This window comes from Nomia melanderi, chromosome 2 (genome assembly GCF_051020985.1).
Source record: "Nomia melanderi isolate GNS246 chromosome 2, iyNomMela1, whole genome shotgun sequence".
NCBI classification, from domain to species: domain Eukaryota; kingdom Metazoa; phylum Arthropoda; class Insecta; order Hymenoptera; family Halictidae; genus Nomia; species Nomia melanderi.
In genome coordinates this window covers 19,599,080-19,621,369 of record NC_135000.1, presented here as the reverse complement: position 1 = coordinate 19,621,369, position 22,290 = coordinate 19,599,080, and the positions used below count along the sequence as shown (strand labels likewise).

The 22,290-nt window shown below is 38.7% G+C and overlaps 1 protein-coding gene across 2 annotated transcripts in view; it reads left to right on the top strand.

Moving 5' to 3' along the window:
- The first annotated feature begins 4,844 nt into the window (after window positions 1–4,844).
- cv-c (RhoGTPase activating protein) overlaps window positions 4,845–22,290 on the top strand; it is a 408,937-nt gene continuing 391,491 nt past the window's right edge. For both annotated transcript variants that reach the window (XM_076374243.1, XM_031981540.2), the window contains exon 1: window positions 4,845–6,243. The gene's annotated coding sequence lies outside the window, so the exon portion shown is untranslated. The remainder of the gene's footprint in view (window positions 6,244–22,290) is intronic.

Below are 22,290 nucleotides of genomic sequence, written 5' to 3'. Positions count from 1 at the left end.
GGTGTCCTTTTGCGGGGCTTGTTCAGTTTGGCTTAGCGTCGGAAACGCAACAAATGATCCCCGCTCGCCCATGAAACCGCTCTTCCTTCTGCCCTATTAGAATCTACTTCGCGAAATGATAGGAATCTAGATTGCTGGATAAGGTATTTTAATACCGTTTTTGCATGGTTCGCCACGGTCCCGGTAATTCGCTGGTCCCATTCACATGGTGAATCGAAAAGCTCTTACAAAAGTGATTGTGGAGCACTATGAACAATACTAAACGAATTTTTGAATCTTACACGTCAAGATAATCTACTAAAAAGTCATCGCTTCGTGGAAGAAGTTAGTACAAATTATTATTAGGCGTTAAGAGCACAAAATTCATAAATGTTTGTATTCAAATATTAAATACGTGCAATTAGTATAAATTTGTAAGAGTCTTGTATAATGATATAAGATTAGAAAATTACATGGATAAAACAAAGTCAAAGGTTATAGAAGTTAGATATTTAAAAATTGACATAATTCCTCAATGTAATTTACATATAAATTGATAATGTATATTTATATTTCGTTATAAATGTGAGGCCATTTATTGTCACGCTATGTTTCTGCGAATGATAGTCGAAAAAGTCTTGTTCGCGAAGAACGACACAAGTAGACTGTACGGCAGTAAACGCGACGATAAGCGATGATTAATCGCGCCCATCGAGGGAGAATTGACATTAAACTTTGTAGTCTCCCAAGTAGCTGACACATGCAACTTCGTTCCCTCTATTATCTTCACACTTGGCTACCCTGGACGTGTTTTCTATTGTTTGCTGAATCTCGACTCCGCACAACGAGTGCCAACGCGATAGGGAGGAATGAGTTAAGCTCGTGTCAGTCTCTGATTTAACGCCCGCATTTCCATCCGACACTTTCCATAATCGCGAAACGGCCAATGTTTCTGCAACGTTCGCGATATTTGTCATTATTACTGACCAGATGCGGTTATTGTTGTTTCGACTGGAAAGATCGTATTATTTATCAGCTTTCGAGGACGATGGGTTTATCACACCCATAAAACATTTATCATGAACCCAATAACGAACAGATTTTTTTAAATAATCAGCAGAGACATTAAGAGCGTGTAAACTGTTACTTTTACTCCCTATCAAAAGAACTTTCTGGTCGCAAATGATTTGTTAATTAAACGATTGGAATTGTATTCAAAGTTTAATTGACCTACATTTGTAAAAGTTATCGACTTTTTATTTTATAAACTATGAATATTTAGTAACAAGGGTAATAGTAACAAGGGTAATAGATGAACGTTAAGAAATGTTGTATACTCAAATTAAAATAACAAATTCTTATATCCCATTACACTTTACAAGATTTCACAAACCATTATTTTTCTAAACAATTTAATACGAATAATGTAAGATTATAAACAAAACCATAAAGATATTCACAGCGTTAACGAATTATAGATATATTTCTGGTAATTGCAAGTAGGAGACAGAAGCTTATTCTATGCCACTAGTTTGAAAAGTGATAGGGATGACTAATTAGAAACAAATAAGGGAGGAATTTCAATAAATAGAGATTCATTCCTGATTTATAATTTATAGTAATACTAATGTGAAATGTTAAATTTAATCATAGATGAATAAGATCTTACCACTACGTGGTTACACGATACAGTATTAGGTTTGACAGAGGATGAGAAAAAAGTCGGTTGCCAAAGGTGGGCGCACATCGGTTCATGACCCCACTTTTGTTAACTGCTTTTAATTGCCCCGTAATTGAGATTAATGGAAAGGCATGCGGGCGCACATGATATCACCCTCGGCGAATTAAAATTAAACTGTACGAGTGGACCGCAAAGAAACCGCCGCGCTCGTTTACTTTAAGCCTGTCGTCACGCGATCCGAAGCCCACGAGGATCGGAGTCGCTATAAAACATTGTCATAAAGCCTCATTGTTTTGTTGTTCGTTTCACAATTTCATGGCCTACGTAACTCAAAAGATTCACGTGCAGTTGGTTATCAGTGTACCAGAACGCCGACATGTCTAGCTAGTTGCAAATTGTGCAACGTATTCATCGCATAACGACGAAATTACCTTGTTATTGCTTCATCTAGTTCAGAATTGCGCCAATGAACTACTTTCTGTTTTACATGATCTCACGATAAATTATATTTCATTACTCTATAAACAGTTTGCAAGGATTTATGCAAGTACAAGTTAATATTCAAGTCCGTTAATACTGTGATCTTTCAAATAATAATAAAAATAATTTATTTACGGATAGCAGAAAAGCATGTCGTTGGCTTCATACTTTTATTATAATCAATATTTATAATATTCAATTTCTAAATATTTTTTACTAAATATCGAATGAAGGTGGCATAAATTAAAATGGATTATAATAAATTAACACAAAGGTTCAATTAAACTTCTATTTGTTAAGAGATTCTGTTCCTGTGTACATTCTGACAATATTTGCCAAGGGATTACTATATTTTCTCAGGGTTTTCGAAAAAAACTTATATGAAACACAAATGACATGCTAATAAATTGAACGGGAAGGTAGGTTCGAACGACCCTTAACACGCCCCTTAACACGCCCGCTGCCTCGAGGGTCCTTGAAACGGACAGAAATCTCACGTGGTTTCCATAACTGTCAAGTGGCGTTAGGGCCAACCACGAATACCATTTTCCAATAGTTCTAAGAATAATGGATATTTCTTGTACTAACCTCGTTCTCGATACCGATTGCCATTTACAAATTTTAAACACTCATAGCATGTGAAAACTGACTTCAATTTTATTAACGTATCAAAATAAATTTCTATATTCAGATTAACCAATTTTTGTTACTTCTAAACTAATATAAATTCTATAATAGTCAACTGCGAACCATGAAGAGACTATATGCTACAATTTTTCAGTCTGTTGGACCGGATAATAATAATTTATATACTACGTTAAGTGAAGATTAATCTATTCAAATTAAAGATCGTCTGTAAGTCAGGTGAACGACAGCGAGAATATACAATATTTACAGAACATATATTTATTTCAGTGCATTGTTCGGACAAGTTAAAGTCGCTCGAGTCAATGCAAATACGGACTATTAACACCAACATGGTTCAAACGAAAGCTACCCGAGCTCGGAGAGCCCGTGTTTCGCCTACAAGATAGGGAAAGACTTGTATACGTGCGTGCGCGTACGTTCCACACGTCCACATGAAACAGCTGAGTCTAGAAGACGAGTGTTCCTCCGTATGATACATCCACGACGAAATTAATGCCCCAGGATTCCCGGTCCCAAGGACAGAGGCTTGTAGGATTGGAGGACGAAACATTCTATCGCAATGGTGCCACCAACATCCTCGCATACCGCCGATCAGCCGCGATACGATAAATTTTCCAAGGCTTTGCGCTGCCCGATGTTGGGAAATACTGTTCGCTTTTAAGGTATTCCGTTTTATCTTGGAAATGCGTGGAACACAATTTTACCCGTGAGCCGCCGATTTACCGGGCTCTCCGGTCGGCATTGTTTAAATATCTTTAGGAATGAGGATTGCGCTGCTACGAGATTCGTGGAACACGCTAACTTACCAGAACTACTCTGGGGCTGATGTTAAGAGAGATGACTTAAAATTAAAATGTGGTTCCATAATTGCTTTGAACTGGCAGACGCGATTGCGATTCCTCCTGATTGAAGATTAACACCTGCGTTCTACATTTCTGAGTTTATCATACGATGTTTGTAGCTTATATTCGAAATTTTTATTTCGATTTTTGAAATACAGTATCTATCGCGTGATAAATTAATTGATAACAATTTGATCTAACCGTGATTCAGACAATTTTAGTTCATTTTAAAGTAGAGATGAGTTATGCTAATAGTTAGACTAAACTTGGTTAACTACTCCAACCTGAACTCCATTGTAGTCATTGATAAGAAGGAGCAACTTTGAGTTATGACTTTTCAAGATAATATTGTAAATTTATTCTAGTTGATAACCGGACTAAAATTAGTAATCCCGCTAAACTTACTTCCACTGTAAGTGAAGAAATAAATAATTAGAGACAACCAAACTAAAAATTTCAAAACAAATTGATTAATATTTTGTAACAATCCATTTTTATGTCTCTCTAACCGAAGACACCAATTCAGAAGTGTCCCTGCAGAGCAATGAACCTACACTCCAAAACAGGAAGAAAAATCCGTAGAAAAGGCCGAGCATCGTGCAACAATCACAGAAGTTCGTCAACCTCCAGACATTCCAGTGCTCGAATACTAAATACTCGAGAGGGTAAGTAGCTGGTTCAGGCTCGAGTGGCAACAAACGGAACCGCGGGGCCTATCCCGGCGGGCGGAAACGCGGTTTCGTGAAAACGCTTCGAGCCGTGTCCACGGTATATCAAAAAGTCGGCGCCTCCGCTGTCGACGAAGCACCGAGCACCCACGCCCGGGTCGCATGCACTAATACTACGGTAGCGTGCACGCTTACGCATGCCGGGCCGATGGAACCGCAGCGAGAGTGCTGCGAGGGACGCGACTACACACACGTATCGCATTGACGAGTTCCCGCCCGAGTCGGCGGTTGGTCGAGGCTTTGGCAGCTCCCCGTTTCTGCCAGGTAGCCAGCGAGCTCATGCGAGCGAGCGAGCAAGTGAGAATCATACCGGCAATGATAAAGGGAGATATGGACAGCCGGATAAGGACGGAGATAAGGGAGCGTGGGAGAGAGATAGGCGGCACGGGAGCGAGAGAAAAAAATGCAAAAGGGAAAAATGAAAGGGGGAGGAACGAAGGAGGAACCGGAGAAGAGAACCGCGGACGGCAAAGCGGAGCGGCATGCGCGCGGGCGCGCTGGCTCTCGCGCGCGAGTACCGCGTGAGAGAGACGGATGGAAAACACGAGCGAGCGAGAAGAGGAAAATCGACGGAAGGGAACAACCGAGAACCGTTGCAGCGAAGCGGGTTAGAAAAAGAATGGAACGATAAAAACGAAAGAAAGTTACGAACGCAGATAGGGGGGCACGCGAACTCAAAAGGGATGTCGGCGAGGTGGAGTGCAGAGGGAGGGGGAGTTGGGCACAGGGATGGAGAAGAAAAGCATCGGAAAAAAAGGAGGCACGGACGGAAAGAGCAAAGGCAAGAAAGAGCGAAGGAGAAACGGTAGGAAAGGGACGGAGAAAACTGCCTGGAGAAAAGGAACGGCGATCGTCGACGCGGGCAGGATGAAGAGAGAAGGAAAGAAGGGTAGAGTGCTCGTACGGTCGGCTTGCCGCCTGCCGCGTAGTAGTAGCGTGCCGAGCGAGCAGCGAGCAGCGCTGAACGTCGTCGTCGTTTCTCAGTGTCGCCGCGGCGGTCGTGCCAGACGGTTCTGACAGTAGTTTTTCGTGGTGCTCGCTCTCGATGCGTCCCAGCTCGCGTCCCGTTGCGAGCCGTGTCTCGTTCCACGCGACGTGTCACTTGGATTAGACACGCGTCCGCGAACATGTACGAACCGTGGGTCCGGAACTGATCAACCTGATCGATCCGGCGGATCCGTTTAAAAATTCCCGCGGCCGTTCTCTGCGCGTCGCGTTACGATTGTCTTCTTTACCGACCCGTCTCCCATCCGCGCGCGGATAACACGCGCTAAGTTCCCGCGTGTAGTGGCGAAGTGACTCCTGTTCGATCCTGTTCCTCCAGGCCGGCGGACGGTGCTCCGTCAATTGCGAATGGAATAGTGGTTTGAACGGTTCGAGAACGTTGGCGGGAACGTCGGGACGAAAACCGGTGGTGCGAGTTCGGAAAGTGTGACGTCGCCGAAGACCACGTGCGACACCGGCGCCATCCGCGTGCTCAATTTCGAATTTCGCGCGACGACGACGCCGCAGCTGCCGCGCAGCCGTAACCCCGTCATCAAGTTCATTGCCGTGGACCGTTGCCGACAGTCTCGCACGAAGTTCTCTCTCGCTCTCTGTCTCTCAGTGAAGTCAAGTTGAAAAGAAAAGAAGTAATAAACGTGGTTATTGGTGGCATTCTCTCTTTCTTTCTCTGTTCTCTCCTTTTATTTCTCTGTTGTTTCTTCTCTCTTTCTCTTTCTCTCTTCCGTGGCCGTGGAACACACGGCGGGTGGGCACATTGTAGCCGTCTCGCGCGGCGTTTGTACAAGTGGATTTAACCTTGCGACCGAACACGTGGATGCATGCCTTCCTGTCGACGACGCCGTGCTTCTGACCGGCGAAGCTGTCTGCACGAAAAATCCAGGTAAACACGACGTTTTCGTTGTTGGTGGGATAATGTCAGTCCGTGGAACGTTCCACGGACGATTTCGCTCGTACCTGCGCGGCCAGACGCGTGGATATGGCTTCAGGCGTGTTACTTTTGGAGCTGTCACTTTGACAGCTCTGTCGACATAACGTTTTAGGTATTTAGAGTATGGACATAGTAGGATACGTAATTATAATTACGTTTTAATCGTTTATATAAATTGGAGTTGTTATTGTTACTGTGTAATTTTATGCATATGTCCATGGTGGTCGGCATTTTTTCTCGCGATCTTAACGGATCGTAATCTAAAGTTCCATTATAAAAAATTAATGACTGTCTTTGATGTCAACATTTACTTATAGTACATAAAACATTAATGAATATCAGGTTACATAAATAGTATGTAGATTACATTTGAAATTAGACTTTCCTCATTATGCGCTTCATGTGAGTGCGTAGAGTCGGAGGACGCTATGAGGGTGCCAGCATAATGCAATGATGTCGGGGTTAAGTAGGTTCGCATTTGTCAATGTCCCTGTTTCTAGTGGCTAGAAAAATAATATTCTTACAATCTTCGTACTCTTAATTAATTTTAATGTGGTTCATTACATTCTAAATGCAGGAATTAAAATCAATATTTATTTTTATACTTTAGCTCTAAATTTGATGCAATTATAGCAGATCTATACAGATCTCTTGCGTGAATATCTAAAGTCAAATTATAATATGTTAGTTGACTAGTTAGTTATAATTACGCATAGTAAAATGGTTGACGAAAGTTATTTATGTAAACCGGTTAGAGACGTGCAAAAGTGTTCAATATTTATTTACTGTGAAATCTACTGTTATCAATCTTTTCGAGGGTCTTACGCATCGGGCCGCCTGTGGCGATTTCGTTGAGTGCCGAAACTGACGTTGATTACCTTGTTGACGTAACCCAGATTGCAGGGCAATTTAGTTGATTGTTTTGAAGATTAATTCCAAAGCAACGGCGAATCGTCGCCGTTTGCAGTTGCATCTTCATTGCCGTTTTCCACTGGACTCTTTAATACTAGATCGTTATCTTCGATAGTGATCTGTATATTACTCTTATCAGTAACTTCACTATCATCTGATACTCGCGATTACTCGTGAATACTAGTACCCCGATTAAATCAATGTTACGCACCGTAAGCGATTTCACTTCTTCATTAGTCGAAATTGGAGTTCTGCATGCAGAACAACTGGGAAATCATCTACTTTGGATGTCAATGTCTTCTGTTGTGATCATTTAAAAAGACTACTGTTCTTTGGTCGTTGAGATTATTAATTAAGATTAGTTTATGTGAGCATTGATTTTAAGACTTATTTATTAACCATCTATGTAATTGGGCATAATTCGGTAATAGAAGGAATTTAATAGTGATGGTGGAAAAAGAATTCAAAGGGTTACGAACGAAGTTTATTAATTAATTATTTTATTTTATTTCACTATTATTATATATTTATTTACGGTAGTATGTACTTACATCACGTGTTAGGTCTTCTGAACATATGCAATGTGGTTGGCTCGTAAATTTCAGTTTTTCTAAACTACTGAATAATGTGGTTTGCGATAAAACCTGTTTAACTGTGTTAAACTTGCATCCTTTCTAATTAAAAATTATAGTCGTAGTTGTATTACTGAACGATACTTAATATTTGAAAGTATAACTGTAATATCAGAATGGTAGTTATAAATATTCATTCTTATTCCATTGATGATCGACATTGAAGCTTCATGATAATACATAAAATAATTAGCATTTTGCATTATTTTAAATAATATAGCTTACCAGAATCTATGAATATTTCGGTAAATATAATTTGTAGTTATACTTTAATTTATACTTATTGAGACATTTCATATGCAACCAGATTATGTAGAAACAAGTTCGTTTTCAGTCATTAGTATAACCATATAAATAATGGAGCAAGTAAATCATTAAGAACAGTGAAGAATGTACTAACTTTTATCTGAATGTTGAGGAAGAAAAATAAATTAATTTTAATAAAAATCGTTGCTTTAATTATATTTTATTAACAATAGACTTAAATTTCAATATTCTGATAGTATTAAAAATATTTTAATAATATTGCAATTTAAAGAAATTTCTAATCGCTTGTAGTATAAATTTCTACGTATAAACATGCACAGTCCAATTATAAATTACTCTCATTCATAAAGGGCATTGTATTCTATTCTTACATAAGACTTACAGGAATGTTTTCTTGTCGAAAAACATTTCGATTAAATATCTGTATTAAAAGAAAGAAATACACTTACATTTACACCAATAAAATGATTGTAACGGCGTTGTTTGCGATGCGATCTGCTGCGAATCAGATCAGAACGAGTCGGAAAGGGTCTCGGTTTGTGCATAATGAACACCAACTACAAACGGTAGTAGTGGTTCGTAATCAATCGATTTATCGGGCTGGCAATCGGTATCTTCCGAGGACTCGTTCAGCAAGTATGCGCGATTCTCGAAGGCGAAATCCTGATTACGATTCCGCTCAATGTCGCAGTGACATCATCGAGGATCATCATCCTCTTGGAATTCCCTGCCGATTAAATCTGCACGCGTTGACTGCGATCTTTTGCGACGCGCGCTACTCCACGCGCGGGGCTCTTTAGCGCACCGAAAAATTTGTATTCGCACTTTCAACAGTCCGGTTTAAAATTTAGATCCTCGTTCACTCGCCTCGATCTGTACGATCTTACGCCTCACCGTCGAATCTTAATTCCTCGATTTCTTAAATCTTTTTATAAAACAGAGTTCGTGGTACGCTTACGTGGATTCTGAACTATGTTCCTTAATCGTTTGTAAATATTACTTTTACTCGAGAGAAATAAAACGGACGTAATAAGAAACGTGATCGTCTACATAATTAGATATTTATTTAAAGATGGGATTACGGGCACATACCAGGTTTAATTTGCAAAGAAATGTTTAAATTATTGCGCACAAGGAAATTAGTGTATTAAATGCAATTTATGCTTTGTAATCTTGCAGAGTATTTAATTTGGTGAGTTAAAGTTTCCTGATAAAATCAGTTTCCAGTTAAATTAATTAATAATATTAGAATTAGAAAACAAATACTAAATCTTCATCTTTTCTTATCCATACTAGATCTAGTATGAATAAAGTTTACAATGAGTAACAATATTAACAAAAATAATATCTAAAATATTTTTTATCGTACTAAAGTAATAAATTTAAAATAGACATTAATTTTCTATTCTCGTCTAATTATGTAATGACACAAAATTCAATGAAATTCTAATTATTAATATAAAATTTAATTTCGATTTGCCTTAGATCGTTTAATGAAACGTTGCAGAAGGAAACCGTGACACCCTTGGTCTGCGCCCTTTTTCCTCCATTTATCGTCATTTATCGTGATCTATCAAACACTCGAAGCGAGGCCGATACAGCGGACAAAAAGCTCCATGTCGACAAGCGTTCCGGTATCGTTGTAACGTACAGCCGTCCCTATTCTGACAGTTGTATTCCTTCGCATTATCGCGGCGGAGGGTTACCGCGCAGTAGCCGCATAGAGTGCGAATTGTCGTTGTGTCAGACGCGAATGATTGCAAAACTGAGAAGTCCGGTGTCCCCGCGGATCCTTCGTTCAACCCGGGGGACCGAGTTATTTCTGTTAGTCGAATCCCACGCGAAGCCAATGGACAATTTTTGCGAACGTGCTTCGCCTTTAATCAACGATAGGCCGCGCCTGCTGTTCCGTCATCAAACCCGCTCCGGAATCTATTGTTCATCGCGACATTGTGGCATGCCGATTGTTTTGAAACGGTTTCGGTTCGTCGGTTTCGAGAATAACGTAGTCGACGATTTGGTTTCGGTTAGCATAGGTCATCTTTCAAGGTGAAGAATTCAACTTTTCCTTCGTATTAACACATTGTTGACCGGTCACGAATTAATTCGTATTCGCATCTGCATAAGCTATTTCAATTTTTGAGAGGCAGGAAGTATAGAATATTGCAAAAGTAAAATATTCAAAGTTATATAAAAGATACGCCCAAGGTTTCATTTCAATTCATTATTGAAGTTTATTTAAATTGTCTAACTTTCATATTTAATTACCGGAATAATAACCGGTGACATGGGATTGCTTCCGTGTAAAATTGCCGGTCAACAATGTGTTAACGTCTTAACCAGTATGTTGTCGAAGTTGGAGTAAATTTCTTGTTCGATCGAGTTTGGAATTTTTTCTTGATATTTTCTCATTTGGAATTTGTATATTCAGTAATTAGTTCTGAAGCATTGAAAATACTGTTTTGGATGATACGAATCATTGGATATTAGAAATTCGTATTAAAAATAGTTGCAATATCAATTTGCTCCGGTAAATTAAATATCTGCGTGGCTGCGTTCATTTTGCGCAACCATTTTACGACCAACGTATGTATCTAGGATAGTTCCCTTCTGAAAAATGGAAAACATCTGGTGTGGTTGCGAAGCAGTGGTTCCCCGTGCCGATCGAATTCTTATGGGGAACACGTGCGAGCTACCACGGATGGGATCACGAAATTATTTCTTCGGCTGTAAATCGCTCTTACGTGATGTTTCCGGCGCGGTCGTCAGTCTGCCGACTTGTGAATGGCGGCTGAACGTTTATCACCTCCGAATAAACATAATGTGCGTGTGTTTTCAGACCGTCGAGTCACATAGATACTCGTGTTTGCACTGAACGAGACTTTTCTTCGTGGTAGGCTATCGACCGTGATAAGATTGCCACTTCGATTTTCTCCCTTTCGGTTATGTAGCGATGGTCGATCGGAATGAAAGTGTTTGTACGTCAAATATGACTAGTGTCTTAGGTCAAGAAAAATAGTGTTAGAATCTTCTCGTTTTTATCGGTCTTTCGAGTACTCGGATATTGTTAAAAGATACTGAATATCAATCAGCGTGCAATTAATCTTCCACTAACGAATAGATATCATATCTATCTTTGTCCGTTCCTTGTAATAACAAATGGATTTCATCCATTTACATGAACAATGCAATATGACCTTCTTATAAAATCAAACGATACTTTTATTAGGTTACGAATTTAGTATAACTTTTTATAAAAATTAAACTCTGTGTTTAACTCATCTTAGAAACTGTATATTTTAATGATAGATAAGAAATTAATAAATTTCAAAAGTTTCATAAAATGTTTTAGCCTGGAATACGAAGTAATGCTGGGTTGTTGAGATTATATAACTGTCAATGTCGGTTCGGTACGGAAGACATTTTGCAACAGTAAAACGTTTTATATTCTGTTTTTCACGAATGTGCTGTGAAATAAGTTTAAGCGGCATTATGTATACCGTTTCCCTCCGCGTTTAGGCGACCACGTGGTCAACACGTGCAGTTAAATCTCGGAAACAGTTTACTCCTCTTCGATGTTATGCTCCACGCTGCAGTTTCTTTAACTCCTAACGGAAGCAGCGATCATGTTTACAGAATCTTTCGAGGTCCATTACGGTATTTTCGACATTTTATATTATTGTTACATGTTAACATGGGAATGCTTCAATTATCAAGTAGGTGGCATTAAGATTTATCTTCTAAATCTGTTTCGTTCATATTTCTTTCTTTACTTATGCTCTCTACATTTAGTATAGATATTTATATCTTAAAAATAAATCAATATAGTAAAATTAATATTCAAGAAAATAATAAGTTATAAAGCTTATTTATTAATATCAAGGATTAACTTTTTTACGTTTTATATCTACGTCTGAAAATTAATATCGTTAATAATATACTAAATTGTATGAATTAATTTCTTTAAGGATAAATATGAAATTTACTAAAGAATCAATTATTCATTCATACAAATATATTATAAGATTTTTTTTTACTTAATTTCCCAAGTGTAATTGAACTTGCGTATTACATTGTATCTACCTACTTGCAAGGTTCGGTGAGATTATTTTCTGTTACGGGGTCACGATAATTTCTGTCGAATTAATCTTACGGTTTCGTTGTATTACGAACTGGGTCACAGATCCTACCATACACGCGGGAGAAACGGAGAAAGCAAACAGATGACGCTCATGGTGATGAATTAAGCACTTATCTGCGGGAATGCAAATAGAAACAGAAGCCAGACAATGATGGTATGGTTGTGGAAACATTGTTGGCAATAACGTTGTTTAATGTAACGTTTGATGTCGTTTGCACACACTATTTTGTTACCCGTTCTCTGTAATTGTAAACAGTCAGCGTTACTTTTATATTTTCAACCATACAGCGTTTACACAGTTTGTTTCCAACTGGTATTTCGTTCTGTACGCGTATCTTCTATACTGTTTCATTATATTTTCTAATATTTATGCTTTACAATAAAATAAAAGTTAACTCCTTACGATTATTACTAAGTGTGAACTTTTTCACTCATATAATTCCATGTTTACCAACCACGTAACTTACAATGCAAATTAACTTTATTACCCTCTAATACTCATTATAACATAAATATATCATTGAACAACTCATTTAATTCCATTGTCACATTTAAAGTATACAATCGTCGAAATATGTTATAAATAACGCAACTAACATTACTCCTTGCACATAAGATAAATCGGTATTCACTCGCTAAACTCAAAATTGATCAAGACTAAAGCGCGATTACTCGACACGCTCGAGATCAGCGTGCTTAATTCTACGCATCCATTACGTTATTAAAACCACATCACGCCTCTGATACACTTAACAAAAGAAAAAAAATCGCAAAACCTGTTGGTCGTGTGCGGCAAAGAATCTTGCGAGATAAAAAGGGATTAGCCGCCGTGGAAATAGTCTGGCGCGTAGTTTATAGTCTCGCATTGTGGCGGCATGCGTGATCGGGGATGGCGCTTTTAACGATGAAATTCCTTTTTGCCGCGCTTCTGTGGAAATACGTGGCCGGCATGCGCGGCGAGAGCGATCCGCGCGAGAAAAATGCGCGGCCGTGATTCACGGTGTCCGCGCGTGCTCCGTACGCGCTATAACCGAGGGAGAAGTCCGTCGAACGATCGGCAAAACTCTTTGCCCCGAGCCGATCGGCGATTTGTCTCACGACCGGGGACTACCGGCGGGTTGAATACGATTAGCTGCTCTTTTTACGCTTGCTTTTATTCGCTCCGGCCATAAACTAGCGCGCCATAGGTGTTCGCGTCCGCTCATTTCTCTGACTTACGTTCACCATTTTCTTAGATTACGAGCGGTGACAACATTCGTCGCCGACTATTACCGGCCGTAACTTTGAATTCCCGCCGAACCGAAGCAATTACGCGCGAGCGGCGTGCCGATGACAATCGAGTATTTATTCCTCGACGGAAGTAATGTATGGCGCGGATTGATAATGCAAATGCACCGTTCCCCAACGAGCGCCGTTTCGCATAGCCGACTTCTGTGCGACGCCGTTTGCCCGCGGTACGGAGGAATTATAATTGTCTGCATTGTTTGAGGATTGTTCATTATTCATCGGCCGTTTTAACGAAGTAACAGCGTTCCGCGAAACAAATCGGCGCCGCGCGGCACTGTTGAGAAACGGAAGTAGAGCCACCGAGGGTCGCTAAACTCGGGAATGTCTTTGTTTGAAGAATTTTAATCTGTGGTTGTTGCGTGGAACTGGTAGCTGAAACGAGAGCGTAAGTGAAATAAAGCAGTAAATATTTTATTAGTCTGATTTATCGTAAAAGTAGTTTGTGCGGTACACTGTAATTTAAACTTTATGAAAAAGAAAACCATTTTACCGTAGTGTCGGAAACTGTTTGAATTAATAGGAATGGTTGCAGTGTGAGGAAGCGTGGCAATTGTACTTTAGTGATCGCGAGCAGTGGAATTGGAGGTTTATATTTAACCAGTTAACTGCGTTTGACGAGTATACATGTCATTTTTTCATTTTATAGCGCGCAAAACGAGAAGTTTTTGAAACTAAATTCCACAGTTAACAGGTTAACGAGAGAATCGTTGCAGAAATCATTTCAGAAATCATTTCAGGAACCATTTCAGAAACCATTTCAGAAATCGTTTCAGTATTGATTTATAATCGCTCCTAACACGAACCTCGGCAATTCAAACGGAAGCACCGATCGCGTTCAGGGAGCCTTTCAAAGTCTATTACGACGGCATTTCTGGTCGCCAACGCGCGTCCTCGGCGTTAAGCCGGGTTCACTTCCCTTCCATCCTCCCTCTGTCATTTCTGCGAACCTTTACGCGCCTCTACAGAATCGGCCGCATCTCCGGCTATGATTTACATCCCACATTTATGACGCAACGTAAAATCGTGCAGAACTTTTCGCCAGCCGGCGGACATAGAGCCGGGAGCGGTTAAACGCCTTCTCTTTCCGTGGCCTTCTTCACTCTTTCCGGCATCTTCCTTCGTCCTGCGCACGCCTTGCGAACCGCTTGCGCATCTCGTAACATGATATATGAAATATTTTGCTGGCGATTCCGAACCTTCTTGCGTCGATTCGAACGCTTTTAGCGACGACACTGTTGCATGCTGCTCATCGCGACGCGGAAGTTAAAGTTAAATAAGATGATTCTAGTTTTAGGATACACCGATTTCGGTTTCTGGAATCCTCGATTTGATCATCCGAGATTTTAGAAGATAAATCATTCTGAAATTATATTTTAAATTATACTTTAATGAAACTGTAAAATCAGGGAAGATTAGTAGACAATTTTAAATATCCTTGGTAATTTATTTTGAAGATTATTAAAAATATTGTAGGTAGAAGTTCGTGGATAGTTCAGATTAATTTTGTGCAAAAAATTTATTTAAATTTATTCAAAAATTCACTTTGCCTCGTATTTAATAATAGCTATAAATTAATAGTAATAACGTCCTAAATTATTCGCATTGTATCATATGAAAGGCTAATGACTTATTCAAAAGAATGCAATTATATAAATAAATCTTTTCATTTCTTAATTTCATTTCAATTCTGAACGTTTGACGACCAATTATTCGAATAGAGAAACGAGGAATCTCTGATATCCATCGAAAGTGTTCATAAAAACTGCATTCCAAGAAGGATGGCAAGATTTGAAGATACATTTAACCTCCATAGCAATATCTCTCCGTGTTCTATACGCCAATAACTCTCCATTGCCGCTTATTCCGGTACACAACCATCGAATTGACATTTCATACGCAACGTCGTGCTGCGTTCTACGAGCGGCGCGCACAACTTGCAAAAATGGAGACGTCTGTTAATTTTTATGGAACCAGCATTGACGATGACTGACGCGGAGAACGGTTAAGCACATTCCCCTCCGTCTATCTTTCAATGGTTTATCGTACGGTCGCAGACATCTGTATATCTAGCAGTACGATGTATGAAATATTTATGTGCAACCCGGCCTTTATTCGCTTGACATCAATGCGCTTCCCCCTTTCGAAATGCATTAGTAGCGATGCGTCTACATTATCAGATCGGTGCTTCATATGGACATCGAACAATGCGTTTATATTCATAATTTCCTTGGGAAAAATTAGAAGATTTTACCGGACAACTTCTAATCTCAAAAATGAAAACTTTGAACCAAACAGGGTGACTAAGTTTTAGTGCGTTCACTTTCGTTTATTCATAGGTTTTGTTTTTGAGATTAGAAACTGCCCGCAGAAATCTAATCTTTCTATCTTTCTAATTTTTAACCTCCAAAACTTAAACTTTTAGTATGAAGCGCTCCAATCTTAATACTTCAGTCTTTAGTATAATTATAATAATTAACAATACATTTTAAAAAGAACTTAAGAATAATTACATTTTATGTTATTTCTATCTAGATACCAGAATTTAGAATCTAGAACCAGTTTTTAATTTAATCGTAACAAGTACTAGCGCACTGAAAGAAGTAACCGGACTTTCTAATTTTGTACGATTGTTTTGACAATGAAGTACCGGGAATGAATTTTTTCGCTGGATCGACCTTTCCGTTCTCAGATTCTGTTATTTTAATGCGCGAGTTAACTTCGGCCACCACAGTTCGATACTTTTTCTGTCGATTGTTCTTCACTTGGTAACAAGCGGCATACGGAACGAGGTTTAAATATGTTGTAAATTCTTGGCGCAACTGATAGGTTTATCGGCAAAGAAGAAGGCGTACGGCGCATCTGAATGTACATACACGTCAGTTCGACGAAGTAATTTATTATTTGAGAAGTATTCGCTGTTAATAAAGCCCCGGTGCTAGGTAGGAAGCTAGGAGGCTGCTCACGACCGTACAAGAAACAATGACTAAAACGATGGAAAATTAACGAGCCTGCTCGAGCAACAAGAGTTTGGCACCGACTTGTTGTCACGATTTTTTAACGGACTGAAGGATACTAATAGTCACGTGGATATAATACTTCTTAGGAAATAACGATAAGTCTGTCTTATCTGCAAACACGAGTAATTTCCATTTTAGATTTTCTTATAATTAAACGAAACTTTTACAATTTTCCAATGATTAAAGAAATTCAAAACCATGATAGAGTGTCGTAGAGTCGTACCATAAGAATTTTCTTTGGATTCGCAATGTATTTTTCGAAGGGTCAATGTCACTTCGCCGATAACTGTGTTTGGTCACTATTTTTTGCCTGATAATTTCAACATCATGGAACGTTCGATTGCGGTACGCGGAAAAGACACTTCATCATCGTTCGCGAAACACACGGTAACACGCGGTTTAAAATTATGCCTGACGTGTCTACTACTTTCACATGGAATTACATAGCCGAACGCGTTCCGTTCGACGAGCTCGTATACAGCTCGCGTGGCTCTTGCAAAATCGAAACAACGATTCGCGGGACACGTAAATGTCGCTCCCTTTAGGGCACGGTTACGATCCCCAACGAGCTCTTACTTTCGCCACACATGTGAGAACATTAAGTATGTACCTGTATCTCGTTCGACTGCTAAATTGGCTTGGGAATGATTTTCGAGGTAATAGGAAAGAACAGCAGAAAGTGAAGATTAGCTTCAGCACATACCATCAATGCGTTAATTCCGTATGTACAAAAAGGATCTTGATCCTTGCTTTCAGAATCAAGGATCTAACTTCACATTATCTTGATTTATAACATCACTAATTTATTTAGAACTTTTTAAAATGGCTGAGGTGGAATTACCTTACATACCTCATTTGGTTTACATTTTACAAATGTTATTTATTTGTCACAATAAAAGTGATTATAACAGCTATTACTTACAAGTGAAAATTAGGAAGATTAGTCTAATTTTAAGTAGGAAACGATTTTATTATACAAAAAAGTTACGATAAAGATAATATTCAAGTTTTTAATTTTTCAAATGAAATTACAATATTTCAATGTTTTATCACATTTCAGAAAATTTCTTCAGACTGATTCTTTCCTTGATAAAAATACCAATCGTAGATCTTTTACGCTTCAATGCTTTAGAATCCTTTTAACCCATGTCTTGCAGTAGCAACCGCAAAGGAAATCGAAAGCAATTATTGGCAATTAAAGAGTAAGGGTTCATTGTCACTGGTTGTCGCTGAATGCATTCTGCTGCAATCGTGCGTGAAATTGAACAAACGGAGGAAGAGCGAATCTTTGTTACGAGGAAATAGATGCGCATCTGACGATGTTGCTGTCGGGACAACGGAAATCGCCGCAACTCCGGTTGGAGAAGCGTGGGCGGGCTTCCTTCGATAGAACACATGATACATGCATTTCCCTACGAGATTTCAAATCTTCGTTGCTGGGTCGGAAGTGAATGTGGGCCACACACTTCTGATACAATTTCTTAAATTTACAACTTCTAAACGCATTGAAATTATCAATATTTCAATGTTTCATATTTAAATGAAAAAATATCATATTTCTGTTCCAATAACAGTAAACATTTCTTGGATGTTATTCTTTAGTTATCACTATTATCATCGGCAATTTTTGTAAAACTTCTTATGCTATTCCTGTGAAACTTCAAACATTTGATTAGATATCGAATGATAAGTGAAGATAGTAATTTTTTATACTCTAATGTGTCGAGTGACATGTTACATCTGACGATCGAATATAGATATTCATATTTATATAAAAGAAGATTTCAATTGTATTACATTTTATTCCATTTTGATCAAATTATCGAAATGAATGAACATTCAAATATATTCATTCTGGAAAATATCGTAATGACATTTCTACGTGATGCATATACCATATCATTAAATTTTAGTTATCTAAAATAAATATTTACTCGAAGTTAATCGAATGATGTACCAGATGCTTTTCTCTGAATTCCACTTTGGAGCACGGAGTACCGTAAGCCGCGATTGTTACACAGGCACGATTATAATCACGGGAAAGGTACCTCCTCGGACGTATATATTTCAAACGTAATTAAGATTACTTCCAATGATCCAATCTCACGTCCACCGAAGTGCAATCAAAACAAAATGAAATTAATTACTCTCGTGGAAAACCGTAAACAGCATGCCACCGATGGGACAGTCGTTCTGCGTTTGATCTCAAAGTGTGCTGCGCATGACCGTAATTCGTCGAGAAATACGACCGAATGACAGGCTAAGTGCCGATCATTACCACGCGTTATTGACTGCGAGGTACTAAGAAAATTAAATTCCCACGTGCGGCTACCTCGTCGCCGCGGTGCATCGAAATAGATGCATCGCGTGTTCACAGAATTGAAATTATTATTGACGTTTCAATATTGCCTCTTATGAATCGAATGACTATTGAACGTCGTCCCCGGCTTCTCGTCTTGAGATAATTGAGCGCGTTGTTCGTGTAAGTTTCACTGGAAAAAGTCCCTTCGTGGAATTCACCGTACAAAGACATTGGACAGGATCATTGCAAACGTAATTTGCTGTTAAAATATGTCATTAAAAAAACAACTACTGAAGATACTCACACGTATATTTTATGTAATTACGTACTTCGCATGGAAACCTTGACAAGCTACTAACGCAATCTTTGGATGCACATAAGTACGTAAGTGTCTAAGGTACCGGATCTAAGAAAACTAAGCTAGAACATTCGTAGTTTCAAACACTCAGGTAATCACTTCTCAATGTAAGAAACTAAGCTTGTAAATTTGGTTTAGGAAACTAAGAGTCAGAAACTCCGAGACCAGTAGTTCTTTGACTAGAATCTTTAAAGTCTTGCTATTTGGATCTAGTATTTCATTGAATCAAATTCTTAAGTTCAAGAGTCCCAATTGTTAGACCTCCTAGTTCTCTTTCCTGATTTTATTTTCTGGATCCACAAATCTTCCGGAATGGATTCTCCTGTTTAAATGTTGCTAGGCTTAGATCTCCATTAGGAAGTCTTCAGATCGTACCGATTACTATAATCCATCTACTTCTTTCGTTGCTTTGTTATTACCAGCAACGATCAGAGCTAAATGGTATTAAGTGAAAACCTCGCTAACTCAAAGCGCACGATCTTTTCATAATTATGTTTTTCGGTTTATTTTCCATTGGCACCTTTCATTGACTCGATCAATCAAACTATAGCTCGTAAAGAATCCTTGCGCTACCTCTCTCCGTTGTGCACTAGCCCTGTCTGTCCCTGCATCTGGCATCCTTACATATCGGAATCGACCGCGTGTAAAACCAGTTTTGCGACTCGGGGTTCGCGAGAGGATAGAACACCTTATACTCGCTACACACGCGGCCTGCCGAGCAAAATGGTTCACACTGATCACACTTAATTGTATTTTTCGTTCCTCCCTCCTCCGTACTCCGGGCTATCCCGCTCGTTGGATTGTGTGACCCATTCAGGGTATCTCTGGTTCAGCCGCGTATCGTGTGTCGCGAGCGTTCCAAGCCACTTCCAGGCTTTTTTTCAGCGACGATCGGTCGGCCGGCTTGCGGCTGCCAAGCGTTTCCTCGCATGACACTCTGTTTTACATAGGGACGCGACCGACACGGACCTGACTGCGCGCTCGTCGAGGACCTCCTTTTACGGCGGGCGTTATTTTCCCATGAAATTTTGATTACGGACGGAGAGATTGACGACTTCCTAGCCGTCGGGAAAACTGCACGGTTGACAATTGTTGTCGCTGCGGTGACAAATGACAGTTTGGCGGCGGCAGTATTAGTAAATCAATTTTAAAACACTGTGCTAGGTGTACTTACTTCGTTGGCTATAAATAATTTATGAGGAGTTTGGGTCACGTGAATCCTGTTTGTTAAGGGACTGGTTTATACGAAGATTTACGTAATGATTGTTTGTTAAAAAGTTTTGAACGTTTTGGACTTTATTTTTGTATTTTTTTTGATAGGAAGTTGGAAACTTTGAATCTATCATCTTGAGTTACTGATTCAGCAGTGAAAATATTATTATTAATTAAATGAGTTTATTTAAAAATCTTTTAAATGTCTGTTAACGATTTAGACAAAGTTTATAATGTTTAAATTGTAGAACATGAGAAAATTATTACAAGCATCTTTTCTAGAAACAAAATACTTAGAGACTTACTGTTTATTACTGTTCATATTGTTCATTATTAATTGGTTCCTGTTTTCCTTTGAAATGATTATTAACTACATGTTTACTAATTAAATGGTACTTATGTAAACGATATATTCAGGTCGTACAATTTTTTTATTTCATTATGATTTCCAACAGAATGAAACGGCATTGAACTCGTTCCACGCACGCGATCGAACGTACAGTTGCAAAAGCCTTCCGTCAATTGATGTTACGAGAACGTCATAGCATAAAGGCCGCAGTCCTAACAATCGCAATGTTGCACAACGCACAGTAATTAAAGCGTGCTCGAAGGGACGTGCCCCATGAATCGGCTCCTCCCTTATTTCTTGGCGCCGCTTAAACAAACACCGTGTCCGATCTGATTCGAGACACGCTACCGTTTCCTTATTCTCCCGCGATAGAGGCGACGTGCCGTTTATTTAAATTGCTGCAATGCTCGCGCTACGGTCAAAACATTTTAATGTTGCATTATGTGTGCCCGACGAACATGTCCTTTGCCGGTTGATTATCCAAAACACATCGAGATTTTCTTTGTCATTTAAAATCCCATCTGTGAGCGGAAAACAGACGATTCTTATCGTTTTCTGGCATTTGTTCAAAATTTTACTAATATCATGCGTCTTTTGACATTTTAAGGATATCCAGTTATTAAACTACTCAATGATGAAATATATTTATGTAATAGATATAATATATAATTAAATTTACGTAAGCATTTTTTGTAGAAAATGTGAAAGATGTTGAATTTTTCATTTGGAATAGTACTATAAATCTAATTCATTTAGTTCTATAAAAAAATTAATTTAATTGAATAGCGCTTTCAATCCATGAGCGAGAAAATAAAATAAAATATCTGTTTTTGTAACAAAATTAATATTGTTAGCTTTTATTATGAAACATGATTTTCATATCAGTAATAAAAAAGTTATTAATCTTATTGCACCATAATTTAGGCAACATCAACGTTCAATCTTATTTGCTTGTTCACACATGCGCAAATTATTGGGCACACGTGATGGATACGCCGACCTTGAATATCCATTTTCTTCCGACCACAATCTTAGATAGATATTTCAATGTCAATCTTACAACTCATTTGTGAAGCCTAATAGCTCACACTTCTAAATATTAAGTTATTCTTACCTGAAGCAACCAGTTTCACCTTCGATAGTGTAATTATTCGAAGTGAAACGATGAAATAAAAGTCTGTACCTACCTCGACTTACACGAATGATTCAGATTACGCAATCACTGAAGAACTTCGGCCGAGTGTTTGTGGAAGTGAATCACGGGCGCTTATTCTGCGTTCTGCAAGGTAACCACTTGTGTCTCTGCAAATGATAATTCTTATAGTCTCGTAAACGTTAATGATTTATTGTGATTTCGAAAGAGAATGTTCTTTGAAATTGCAATTACTGCATTTACTGCATTCTCTACCACCATCAAAATTATCGACTATTCTTCGGTAATTAAAATTTCAAATTTACGATATGAAATTTATCCATTTTTTAAATAATTTCTGACATCGCATTTGCATAAGATTCGTTTTTA